We start from the raw sequence: 13210 nt of genomic DNA, 5'->3' as shown, positions 1-13210 counted from the left end.
TGATAGAACATTTTGGAAATTAGACTCTTTTGAGGCAGCTCATGTAATGAAAATTTTATAGAAATAACACTTCAAGAATGCTAGGAGCTATTTATTCAGAATAAGTGTACTAAATTAGCCACATATCTTCTGAATGATTCATTTCTCTATGTTATTGGGTTTGACCTGACATAAATATGATAATTTAGATATTCTCTTCTTAAAGTAAAATCTCAGTTGAATTCAAACTGTTTAATTCTTACCCTTTTAAAAATTATGCCTCCTTTATAACTTTAATGTGACTTTTTATTAATTTTTCCCCACGATAGAAGTTCAAGATATTTTGTATCAAAGTCTCAAGGGAAAAAGAATTAAACCTTTGCAAGCAGGACCAAAAGCATCCATTTGAATTTTAGATTATTACCAAATATCTGTCTAGTTTTTTTTAAAAGCTATATTAATTAATTTTACTTCCCCACATAATCCTCTTCTTTCTATTCTGAGAACACCATGCTTGTTTTAACCCTTTTATCACCAATTACTAATTACCATTAGTCTATTTTACTAATGTCCTGCATACTTCATAATGCTTTTATATTTGTTAAGAGATTTATTCTTAAATATAAGATGCTCTCTCTAAATTACAGAAAATTATTAAGTATTAAGATTGATAAAATTATCTTATTTAATCTTTTTTATATATTTTGATGTAAAACGTTACAGTATAATTGCTTTCATTAGAAAAAACAAAAGTATAATAAAGATAATATTTTAATTTAATAAGTTTAATGTGATCAATTTTATATACAAAAAATAAATGCACTTCAAGTTTTATAGTTTAATTCATTTATTTGTGGAGTCTTCATTAAAATAATATCACACCGAACAAAAATAAGTCCCATATATCTGTAGCAGCTAGAACCAACTACATATTTTAATAAATGTGCTTTTTCACTCCTTCTTGAAATTAATAATGTTATAGTCTAGAAAAAATATTTAATTTAATTCAGTTTACATTAATATGTGAATATGCTGACAAAACGATTCTCTCAGAATGATTTCTACTTTTGATATAAAAAGACAGTATTTTGTACTATGCAACTCAATGTGCTTACTGCAAAACAGAAAAATAACCATAATAAATTATTTAAATTGATGATATATGCAAAAATATGACCTGGATGAATGAAGATTTTTTATTCATTTTTATTTAATAAAATGAATGTGGGTAATTAACATTATGGACTCTGGATTATAGAAAATATATGATTTCTTCCTCCCTATTTACTTATCTGTAAAATGGGAAATTAGTAATAAATTAAAAAAAAACATTCAATGTGGCATAATTTAATAAAATCTAACTATTAAAATCATTCTCATTATTGTGAATATACCTGAAGCACTTCACATTTAATTAGTCTTACAAAATGTGTATCTCTGCCAATATAAGAAGATATTTGATATAGATGATATGGGAAAGCAGAAGAGAGAGAACTTTGAATTGAAACTTGGAATAAATTCCAGACCTTTCCCTGCTCCTAAATTTAGTTGCCACCTGAGCAAGTTATGTACCTTCTGCTTAAATTCCTTCAGCTATAAAATACATAAGATAGAGACAAAAGTTAGAAAAATTATATCAAAATTATTAATTCCCTAATTCATCATCACCTGAAGGAGAGACTAAAGCTCATTAAATGTAATTTGATGTGTACCCTTGAAATAAGGCAGAGATCAAAGCAAGGCCTTACCAGGCAATATTTATCAAAGCAGAACTCTGACTTCTCCTAAGGTATTGTTCTCACATATGCTCTTAGTCAGAAAAGGAACAGTCCCATTTGTCTTTTAACTTCTTCATGGTCACTAGTTTGTTAACACTTCACCCTCTAGAGAAATAACTGCCTGCTTTCTGTCCATCTCATTAATACTGCCTTCAATGACTCCTGGCTGGTGCTCAGCTAGAATGCTTTTCTTCTGCAATAATGATAGAGATAAGTGATTAGACTAGAGTTAGATTTTAAACCATCTTGTTTCACAGTGAAGTCAAACATCAAGCCTGAAGGTCGGGTGCTGATAAGTTGCTGTTTTGAGGAAGAGTATAAAACTGGATGAGTAAGATCATTTATGTTATTAACTCTAGTCTAAATTTTTGGAAAATTGTCATTAAGTTATGCCTATAGTATTTATTTTTTATATTTTGTACATGTTTTAAACTTATTGGACTTGATTTAAATTTGAAAAGTAATGACTATTTTCTTTTTGAATGCTATTTACCAAATTGATTTTCTAAAAATGTTGTTACTTTACAGCCACGATTCATAGTAAATCTATAGATAATAAAGAAAGAAACCAATATTGAACAAGATTCATCATAGAAAAATACTCAGGTGAATTCATTCATTTCCAATTTGGTCATGAATCACCATTAAAGAATCATCTTTATGTACTTTGGAAGGTACATAGCTAATGGAGTGGAATGAAATTTCAAGTATATAGTAATTATATACTTCCAGGTAGAAGTAGTAGAAACTATTTTTGTATATACAAAAAGTTTTCTTAATCTTTATTTTTGAAATTTGGCACATGAAATTTTATATAGAACATTTTCTTGATGGATTTCAAAAACAATACTTTCTATTCATTTTCCACAGAAAGCCCAAACTATAGCTTGTTCTTTAAGGTTTTTAATCAATTTAAATTGCTGATGAGATATGAACATAATTTAAAGAAAGTGGTGTCATTTACAACCATCCTTTAAAATACAAACATATCCAAGACAGCAACAATGTATACCACACTGCTGGAAAATATATTTTAAATGTATTTTTATACTTTACTTTTACTATGCTTTAATATGTAAGAAACTTGCTGTTATGACCTCAAGTAAATAAAGTCTGACATTTTAATAGAATAGGAAAATGTTTTATCTCTATACTGTGAAGTATTTCACTAGCCATCAAAAGTATGTTTGCTAGCTATTTCTGCCTTATAAACTGGAATAGAACTTCTGCTTGCCAGATGATATTATTTAGCTGATTCATGCATGTATTTTATAGTTTAAAGGTAAACGCTATACATTAAACTTATTAATATGAAGCAATAGGCTCAATCAAAACTGCTTCATTTTTAAGCTCATTACTTTTTTAAGACTCACAGAAACTTCACTTGGTGATGTGATAATGTCTTTGGGCAAATTAAAAAAAACATTTACTCTTTCCCCTAACTAAACACATGCCAGTATTGTGATGTAGGATATCCTGAGCAAAGAACAGAGTGTCTTTGCCTTGTAATTTTGTGCATTGTTATTTGTACTTTGTGTTTAAGGATTCCTTTTAAATACTAATAAATATATGCAGACTATTTTTAATACTAATTAAAAATATATAATACAAAGAGTCATATCTGCTTTTGTGATTCAGAAACACGTTGGCATTGTGCTCCCCCACAACTCAAATATATGCATTGATATTTACATTTTCTTACTTTTTTTTTATTATTTATTTATTTTTGGCTGTGTTGGGTCTTCGCTTCTGTGCGAGGGCTTTCTCCAGTTGCGGCAAGCGGGGGCCACTCTTCACCGCGGTGCCCGGGCCTCTCACTATCGCGGCCTCTCCTGTTGCGGAGCACAGGCTCCAGACGCGCAGGCTCAGCAGCCGTGGCTCATGGGCCCAGCCGCTCCGCAGCATGCGGGATCTTCCCAGACCAGGGCTCGAACCCGTGTCCCCTGCATTGGCAGGCAGATTCTCAACCACTGTGCCACCAGGGAAGCCCCCTTACTTTCTTTTAAATGTGTGAATGTTTAATACAAAATAACGTTTCATGGTGTACCATAATAATTAACTAATTTTTCTTTTATTAGAAGTTTCATATTTTACAAATTGTAACTAGCAATGCTTTTATTTCTTTCTTTTTTTTTTTTTTTAGACTGTAGGTTTATTTTTTCCCAAAGGAAAAAAGGTGCATATCAGGGATTTAATTGCAGTTACAAATAATTCTATCATTATTAGTAAATAGTACAAAAAAATCTCTATTTATTTATGAAATAAATCTCTATTTATTTATCTCTATTTATGAAAGTACAGAGCAAAGAATATATTTTCCAAGGAAGTACAACTAGGAATTTACAATCATTCCTTCCTGTACTTCCTTTCTCAAAGGACAAGAGTTTTGACTGAATTATAATCAATAGTGATTATAAGTAGGTGCAAGTGTATTTGCACTCCCACAAGTCTTTTTTTTTAACATCTTTATTGGAGTATAATTGCTTTACAATGCACATACTCTAAGGTATCATTCAGAAGTGAAAACATTAGTTTCTGCCTTATAACAGAAAAGTTAGTTTCTGCTTTTTTTCTGTTATAAAGCAGAAACTAATGTTTTCATTTCTGAATGACACCTTAGAGTATGTGTTTATTCTTAATATCATGTTATGCATTTACAAAGGTTAGGATTAACACAGATGAGTTGTAACAAGCTTTAAAATATTAATGCTATATAGAGAAGGCCAACATATTTTAAAAAATTGTTTAACTAAAAGTTGCAACAGTTTTCATACTCAGGTTAGGTGAGGGATGTGGTAGCAACATTTTGAATGCCTTTAATTACTCATCTCTTTTAGATTTGGGAGTTATTGGGCTTGAAAAAAAAAATAGAATTCATCTCATTCCTAAATGATTTGTTTCAGGAGTTCAAATTTAATTATTCTTTTAGCTGTTTAGATTCCAAATTATATTCAGTTTCATTTGAACATTTTTTTATCATACATTTCTCTTGAAAAATGTTCTTGAATAAGATTCAAATAAAGTAAACTAAACATATGAGTTATAAGATAATTTATGCATAAGTGAACCCTGGGACACTTTTTTAAAAGATAATTTATGCATAAGTGAACCCTCGGACACTTTTTAAAAAGCAAATCAAAATTAAGATGTAGACAAAGAAGTTTTATTGCAAATTCTGAAAAAAAGAATAATGGTGTGTTAGTTTCTACTTTATAACAAAGTGAATCAATTATACATATACATATGTTCCCATATCTCTTCCCTCTTGCGTCTCCTTCCCTCCCACCCTCCCTATCCCACCCCTCTAGATGGTCACAAACCACCGAGCTGATCTCCCTGTGCTATGCGGTTGCTTCCCACTAGCTATCTATTTTACGTTTGGTAGTGTATATATGTCCATGCCACTCTCTCACTTTGTCATAGCTTACCTTTCCCCCTCCCCATAACCTCAAGTCCATTCTCTAGTAGGTCTGTGTCTTTATTCCCATCTTACCCCTAGGTTCTTCATGACCTTTTTTTTTTCTTAGATTCCATATACATGTGTTAGCATATGGTATTTGTTTTTCTCTTTCTGACTTACTTCACTCTGTATGACAGACTCTAGGTCCATCCACCTCACTACAAATAACTCCTTTCGTTTCTTTTTATGGCTGAGTAATATTCCATTGTATATATGTGCCACATCTTCTTTATCCATTCATCTGTTGATGGACACTTAGGTTGCTTCCATGTCCTGGCTATTGTAAATAGAGCTGCAATGAACATTTTGGTACATGACACTTTTTGACCTATGGTTTTCTCAGGGTATATGCCCAGTATTGGGATAAATGGAAAGACATATGTTTGTGTGTTTGTGCCTATGATTTGTAAAGTTAAGAAAGCAGTATCATCTGCTTCCAACTGAATGCTTACAATTGAACTGAAGCATCATCTGCTTCCAGTTGAATACACCTACAATGGCCACTCCACGGGGCTCGGGTTTCTTATAGCATGGTAGGTCATGTTCCAAGAGGCAGAATCCCAAGCATTCCAAGGAGCCCAGGCAGAAAATGAAAGGCTTCTCAGTTGTCCCAAGATACCACTTTCAGTGTCCTCTAGTGGTTCAAACAAGTTAGTACAATTAGGCTAGATTCAAGAGGATGGGGAATTAAACTCCATCTTTTGATGTGAGGAAGAGTATGAGTATTCCAGGAGGAAGGAATTGATAGCAGCCATCTTTGGACATTATGTACCCGAAGAGGTTCCACCAGTATTCTCATATGGATGAAAGCTCATCTCAAGACTGCATGGGAATGCTTTAGAGGAGACACATCACAGCAAAACCTTTGTCAATAAATAATTTTGAATCTGAAAAAAAAAAAAAAGAATAATGGCCTACATATGAAAAAAAAACTTAGGACCCAGTTTTCTGTACTTCTATGCTAGCAATATTCTATAATTTAAAGAAATTCAGTACTTTAGAAATACTTTGATCGCACTTTTCTTCCTTGAAATTATTAAATAAACAAACCAAACTGAGATTTGGAATTATAATTAAATATGATAATAGTTTGATTTTGAGAATTCTCTGAGATTTTCTAACATAAATTGAGCCTACCGTGTTAAAAATATCAAATGTTATATATATATATATATATATATATAATGTGTATAATTATAAAAATAATATATATAATTGTATTATATATAATATATAAAATGTATGTCATACATGTCAACATATTTATTATTTCTCATGAAAATATATTCTTGAATATGTTTTCAAATATGTCTGTTACAGAAATATATACATATATATAGCATAAATCTATACTTGCATTTGCAATCATAAATGACTTTATTGCAAAATATATCTACATATAAAGATAGAATTTGAGGAGAATTTTTAATGCAGCTTTTGAAATATATACAACCTATATGTATAGTAATGAGAACATTAGTTCCTTGGTGGAACATTAACAAATATAGGTGAGAGAGTGTTAATTGCTCTTACAGTAAAAGCAAAGATAAATTAAATTTGAATAAAGTAATTTTTGGAAAAAATAGACTGATGATTTTTTTTTAAATTTTTACTGAAGTATATGTGATTTAAAATATTGTGTTAATTTCAGGGTAGAGCAAACTGAGTCTGTTTTACATATACATATACCCACTCATTTTTAGATTCTTTTCCCATATAGACCATTACAGAGTATTGAGTCGAGTTCACTGTGTTATACAGTAGGTCCTTATTAGTTATCTATTTTATATGCAGTAGTGTGTATATGTCAATCCCAATCTTCCAATTTATCCCTCCTCCCCCAACCCCTGGAAACCATATGTTAATTTTCTATATCTGTAAATCTATTTGTTTTGTAGATAAGTTCATTTGTACCCTGCTTTTAGATTCCACATATAAGTCACATCATATGATATTTGACTTACTCTATATGAAAATCTCTAGGGCCATGCATGTTGCTGCAAATGGCATTACTTGCTCTTTTTTATGGCTGAGTAATATTGCATTGTGTATATGTACCACATCTTTATCCATTCCTCTGTTGATGAACATTTAGGTGGCTTCATGTCCTGGCTATGATAAGTAGTGCTGCAATGAACAGTGAGGTGCATGTATCTTTTTGAATTATGGTTTTCTCTGGATATATGCCAAGGAGTGGGATTGCTGGATCATATGGTAGCTCTATTTATTTATTTAAGGAAACTCCATACTGTTTCCATAGTGGCTGTACCAGTTTACATTACCACCAACGTGTAAGAAGGTGGCCTTTTCTCCACACTCTCTCCAGCATTTACTGTTTGTAGATTTTTTGATGATGGCCATTCTGTGCAGTCTGAGGTGATACTACATTGTAGTTTTGATTTGAATTTCTTTAATAATTAGATAAGTTGAGCATCTTTTCATGTGCTTTTTAGCCATCTGTATGCCTTCTTTGGGAAATGTCTATTTATATCTCTCCCCATTTTTTGATTGGGTTGTTTGTTTTTTTATTGATATTGAGCTGCATGAACTGTTTGTATATTTTGGAAATTATTCCCTTGTCAGTTGCTTCATTTGCAAATATTTTCTCCCATTCTGAGGGTTGTCTTTTAGTTTTGTTTATGGTTTCCTTTGCTGTGCAAAAGCTTTTAGGTATAATTAGGTCCAATTTGTTTATTTTTGTCTTTATTTTTATTACACTATGAGGTGGATTGAAAAAGATCTTGCAGCAATTTATGCAAGGGATGGTTCTGCCTATGTTTTCCTCTAAGAGTTTTATAGCATCTGGGCTTACATTTGATCTCTAATCAATTTTGAGTTTACTTTTGTGTATGGTTTTAGGAAGTGTTCTAATTTCATTCTTTTACATGTAATTTCCAATTTTCCCAGCACCACTTACTGAAGAGACTTTTTTCCATTGTATATTCATGCCTCCTTTGCCATAGATTAGGTGCATGGGTACCTCTAGATTTTCTATCCTGTCCCATTGATCTATATTTCTGATATTGTGCCAGTACCATACTGTATTGATGACTGTAGCTTTCCAGTATTGTCTGAAGTCAGGGAGCCTGATTCCTTCAGATCCGTTTTTCTTTCCCAAGATTGCTTTGGCTATTTGGGGTTTTATTGTTTCCATCCAAGTTGTAAAATTTTGTGTTCTAGTTCTGTAAAAAATGTCATGGATAATTAGATAGGGATTGCATTGCATCTGTAGATTGTTGGGTACTATAGTCATTTTCACAATATTGATTCTCCCAATCCAAGAACATGGTATATTTCTCCATCTGTTTGTATCATCTTTGATTTCTTTCATCAGTATTTTATAGTTCTCTGAGTACAGGTTTTTTACCTCCTTATGTAGATTTATTCCTAGGTATTTTATTCTTTTCGATGTTATGGTAAATGGGATTGCTTCCTTGATTTTTATTTCTGATATTTAGTTGTTAGTGTATAGGAATGCAAGAGATTTCTGTGTATTAATTTTAAATCCTAAAACTTTAACAAATTATTTGATGATCTCTAGTAGTTTTCTGGTAGCATCTTTAGGGCTTTCTATGTATAGTATGATGTCATCTGCAAACAGTGACAGTTTTACTTCTTTTCCAATTTGGATTCTTTTTATTTCTTTTTCTTCTCAGATTGCCATAGCCAGGACTTCCACAAATATGTTGAATAACAGAGTTGAGAGAGGACATCCTTGTCATGTTTCTGATCTTAGAGGAAATGCTTTCAGTTTTTCACTGTTGAGAATGATGTTTGCTGTGGGTTTGTTGTATATGGCCTTTACTATGTTGAGGTAGGTTCCCTCTATGCCCACTTTCTGGAGAGTTTTTTATCATAAATGGGTGTTGAATTTGTCAAAAGCTTTTTCTGCATCTATTGAGATGATCATATGGTTTTTATTCTTCAATTTGTAGATGTGGTGTATCACACTGACTGATTTGTGAGTATTGAAGAATCCTTGCATCCCTGGGATAAATCAAACGTGATCATGCTCTATGATCCTTTTAAGGCGCTGTTGGATTTGGTTTGCTAGTATTTTGTTGAGGATATTTGCGTCTATATTTATCTGTGATATTGGCTTATAATTTACTTTTTTAAAAATATTTTTGTCAGGTTTTGGTATCAGGGTGATGGTGGCCTCATAGAATGATCTTGGGAGTATTCCTTCCTCTGCAATTCTTTGGAAGACTTTCAGCAGGGTAGGTGTTAACTCTTCTGTAAATGTTTGATAGATTTCGCTTGTGAAGCCACCCGGTCCTGGACTTTTGTTTGTTGGAAGATTTTATTTTAATTATTACAAAAACACTTCAAGAATTTAATGCATTAATTACACACTCTCAGACTCTGAACACTTCATGCTGTGGACTACCACATCTATTTGTTTAACTTTAAGCCCTCTCTCACACAAGTGACAGTCCTATATTTCTACTACATGTCTCACCTCTTCAAATTCAACCTATCCAAATCCAAACTGATTTTCTATCAGAATTTCCATCCATCTACAGATGGAGGGTCCTATGAATTATAATTGCCTGTGGGCCATTTGATCATGCCACCAGTTTTAAACAGGCTAGTGTGATTTCTCCACCACTGGCCAATTCTCTCTAATTATTTATTTATGTGTTTATTTGTTAATTTAGTTATTAAAACATCTTTATTGGAATGTAATTGCTTTACAATGGTGTGTTAGTTTCTACTTTATAACAAAGTGAATCAGCTATACATATACATATATCTCCATATCACCTCCCCCTTGCGTCTCCCTCCCACACTCCTTATCCCACCCATCTAGGTGGTCACAAAGCACTGAGCTGATGTCCCTGTGCTATGCGGCTGCTTCCCACTAGCTATCTATTTTACATTTGGTAGTATATATAAGTCCATGCCACAATCTCATTTCATCTTAGCTTACCCTTCCCCATCCCCATGTCCTCAAGTCCATTTGCTAAGTCTGTGTCTTTATTCCTGTCCTGCCCCCAGCTTTCAGAACATTTTGGGGTTTTTTTTAGATTCTATATATATGTGTTAGCATATGGTATTTGTTTTTCTCTTTATGACTTACTTCACTCTGTATGACAGACTCCAGGTCCATCCACCTCACTACAAATAACTCAATTTCGTTTCTTTTTATGGCTAACATTCCTTGTATATATGTGCCACATCTTCTTTATCCATTCATCTCTCACTGGACACTTAGTTTGCTTCCATGTCCTGGCTATTGTAAATAGAGCTGCAATGAACACTGTGGTACATGACTCTTCTTGAATTATGCTTTATTTAGGGTATATGCCCAGTAGTGGGATTGCTGGGTCGTATGGTAATTCTATCTTTAGTGTTCTAAGGAACCTCCATACTGTTCCACATACTGGTTGTATCAATTTACATTCCCACCAACAGTGCAAGAGGGTTTCTTTTTCTCCACACCCTCTCCAGCATTTATTGTTTGCAAATTTTTTTAATGATGGCCATTCTGACTGGTGTAAGGTGATACCTTATTGTAGTTTTGATTTGCATTTCTCTAATGATTAATGATGTTGAGCATTGTTTCATATGATTGTTGACAATCTGTATATCTTATAGAAGAAATGTCTACTTAGGTCTTCTGCCCAATTTTGGATTGGTTTGTTTGTTTTTTGATACTGAGCTGCATGAACTGCTTGTAAATTTTGGAGATTAATTGTTTGTCAGTTGCTTCATTTGCAAATATTTTCTCCCATTCTGTGGGTTGTGTTTTTGTCTTGTATATGGTTACCTTTGCTGTGCAAAAGCTTTTAAGTTTCATTAGGTCCCATTTGTTTATTTTTGTTTTTATTTCCATTTCTCTAGGAGGTGGGTCAAAAAGGATCTTGCTGTGATTTATATCACAGAGTGTTCTGCTTATGTTTTCCTCTAAGAGTTTTACAGTGTCTGGCTTTACATTTAGGTCTTTAATCCATTTGGAGTGCATTTTTGTGCATGGTGTTAGGAAGTGTTCTAATTTCACTCTTTTACATGTAGTTGTCCAGTTTTCCCAGCACCACCTACTGAAGAGACTGTCTTTTCTCCATTGCATATTCTCGCCTCCTTTATCAAATATAAGTTGACCATATGTGCATGAGTTTATCTCTGGCCTTTCTATCCTGTTCCATGGATCTACATTTCTGTTTTTGTGCCACTACCATACTGTCTTGATTACTCTAGCTTTGTAGTACAGTCTGAAGTCTAGGAGCCTGATTCCTCCATCTCCATTTTTCTTTATCAAGATTGCTTTGGCTATTCGGGGTCTTTTGTGTTTCCATACAAATTGTGAATTTTTTTGTTCCAGTTCTGTGAAAAAATGCCATTGGTAGTTTGATAGGGATTGCATTGAATCTGTAGATTGCTTTGGGTAGTATAGTCATTTTCACAATGTTGATTCTCCCAATCCAAGAACATAGTATATCTCTCCATCTGTTTGTATCATCTTTAATTTCTTTCATCAGTGTCTTATAGTTTTCTGCATACAGGTCTTTTGTTTCCTTAGGTAGGTTTATTCCTAGGTATTTTATTCTTTTTGTTTCAGTGATAAATGGGAGTGTTTTCTTAATTTCTCTTTCAGATTTCTCATCACTAGTGTATAGGAATGAAAGAGATTTCTGTGCATTTATTTTGTATCCTGCTACTTTCCCAAATTCATTGATTAGCTCTGGTAGTTTTCTGGTAGCATCTTTAGGATTCTCTACGTATAGTATCATGTCATCTGCAAACAGTGACAGTTTTACTTCTTTTCCAATTTGGATTCTTTTTATTTCTTTTTCTTCTCCTATTGCTGTGGCTAAAACTATGTTGAATAATAGTGGTGAGAGTGGACATCCTTGTCTTGTTCCTGATCTTAGAAGAAATGGTTTCAGTTTTTCACCATTGAGAACAATGTTGGCTGTGGGTTTGTCACATATGGGCTTTATTATATTTAAGTAAGTTCCCTCTATGCCTACTTTCTGGAGGGTTTTTATCATAAATCGGTGTTGAATTTTGTTGAAAGCTTTTTCTGCATCTATTGAGATGATTATATGGTTTTTCACTGTCTATTTGTTAATATGCTTTATCACATTGATTGATTTGCATATATTCAAGAATCCTTGCATTCCTGGGATAAATCCCACTTGATCATTGTGTATGATTCTTTTAATATGCTGTTGGATTCTCTTTGCTAGTATTTTATTGAGGATTTTTGCATCTAAGTTCATCAGTGATATTGGCCTGTAGTTTTCTTTCTTTGTGCCATCTTTGTCTGGTTTTGGTATCAGGGTGATGGTGGCTTCGTAGAATGTGTTTGGAAGTGTTCCTCCCTCTGCTACATTTTGGAAGAGTTTGAGAAAGATAGGTGTTAGCTCTTCTCCAAATGTTTGAAAGAATTTGCCTGTGAAGCCATCTGGTCCTGGGCTTTTGTTTGTTGGAAGATTTTTAATCACATTCTCAATTTCAGTGCTTGTGAGTGGTCAGTTTATATTTTCTCTTTCTTCCTGGTTCAGTCTCAGAAGGTTGTGCTTTTCTAAGAATTTGTCCATTTCTTCCAGGTTGTCCATGTTATTGGCATATAGTTGTTTGTAGTAATCTCTCATGATCTGCAGTGTCAGTTGTTACTTCTCTTTTTTCATTTTTAATTCTATTGATTTGAGTCTTCTCCCTTTTTTTCTTGATGAGTCTGGCTAATGGTTTATCAATTATTTTTATATTCTCAAAGAACCAGCTTTTAGTTTTATTGATCTTTGTTATTGTTTGCTTCATTTCTTTTTCATTTATCTGATCTGATCTTTATGGTTTCTTTCCTTCTGCTAACTTTGGAATTTTGTTGTTGTTGTTCTTCTTCTTCTTTCTCTAATTTCTTAAGGTGTAAATTTAAGTGGTTTATTTTGAGATTTTTCTTGTTTCTTGAGGTAGGATTGTATTGCTATTAACTTCACTCTTAGAACTGCTTTTGCTGCATCCCATAGTTTTTAGGTCATTGTGTTTT

Source organism: Eschrichtius robustus, chromosome 18 (genome assembly GCF_028021215.1).
Source record: "Eschrichtius robustus isolate mEscRob2 chromosome 18, mEscRob2.pri, whole genome shotgun sequence".
NCBI lineage: Eukaryota > Metazoa > Chordata > Mammalia > Artiodactyla > Eschrichtiidae > Eschrichtius > Eschrichtius robustus.
Note: the sequence above shows the minus strand (reverse complement) of the source record.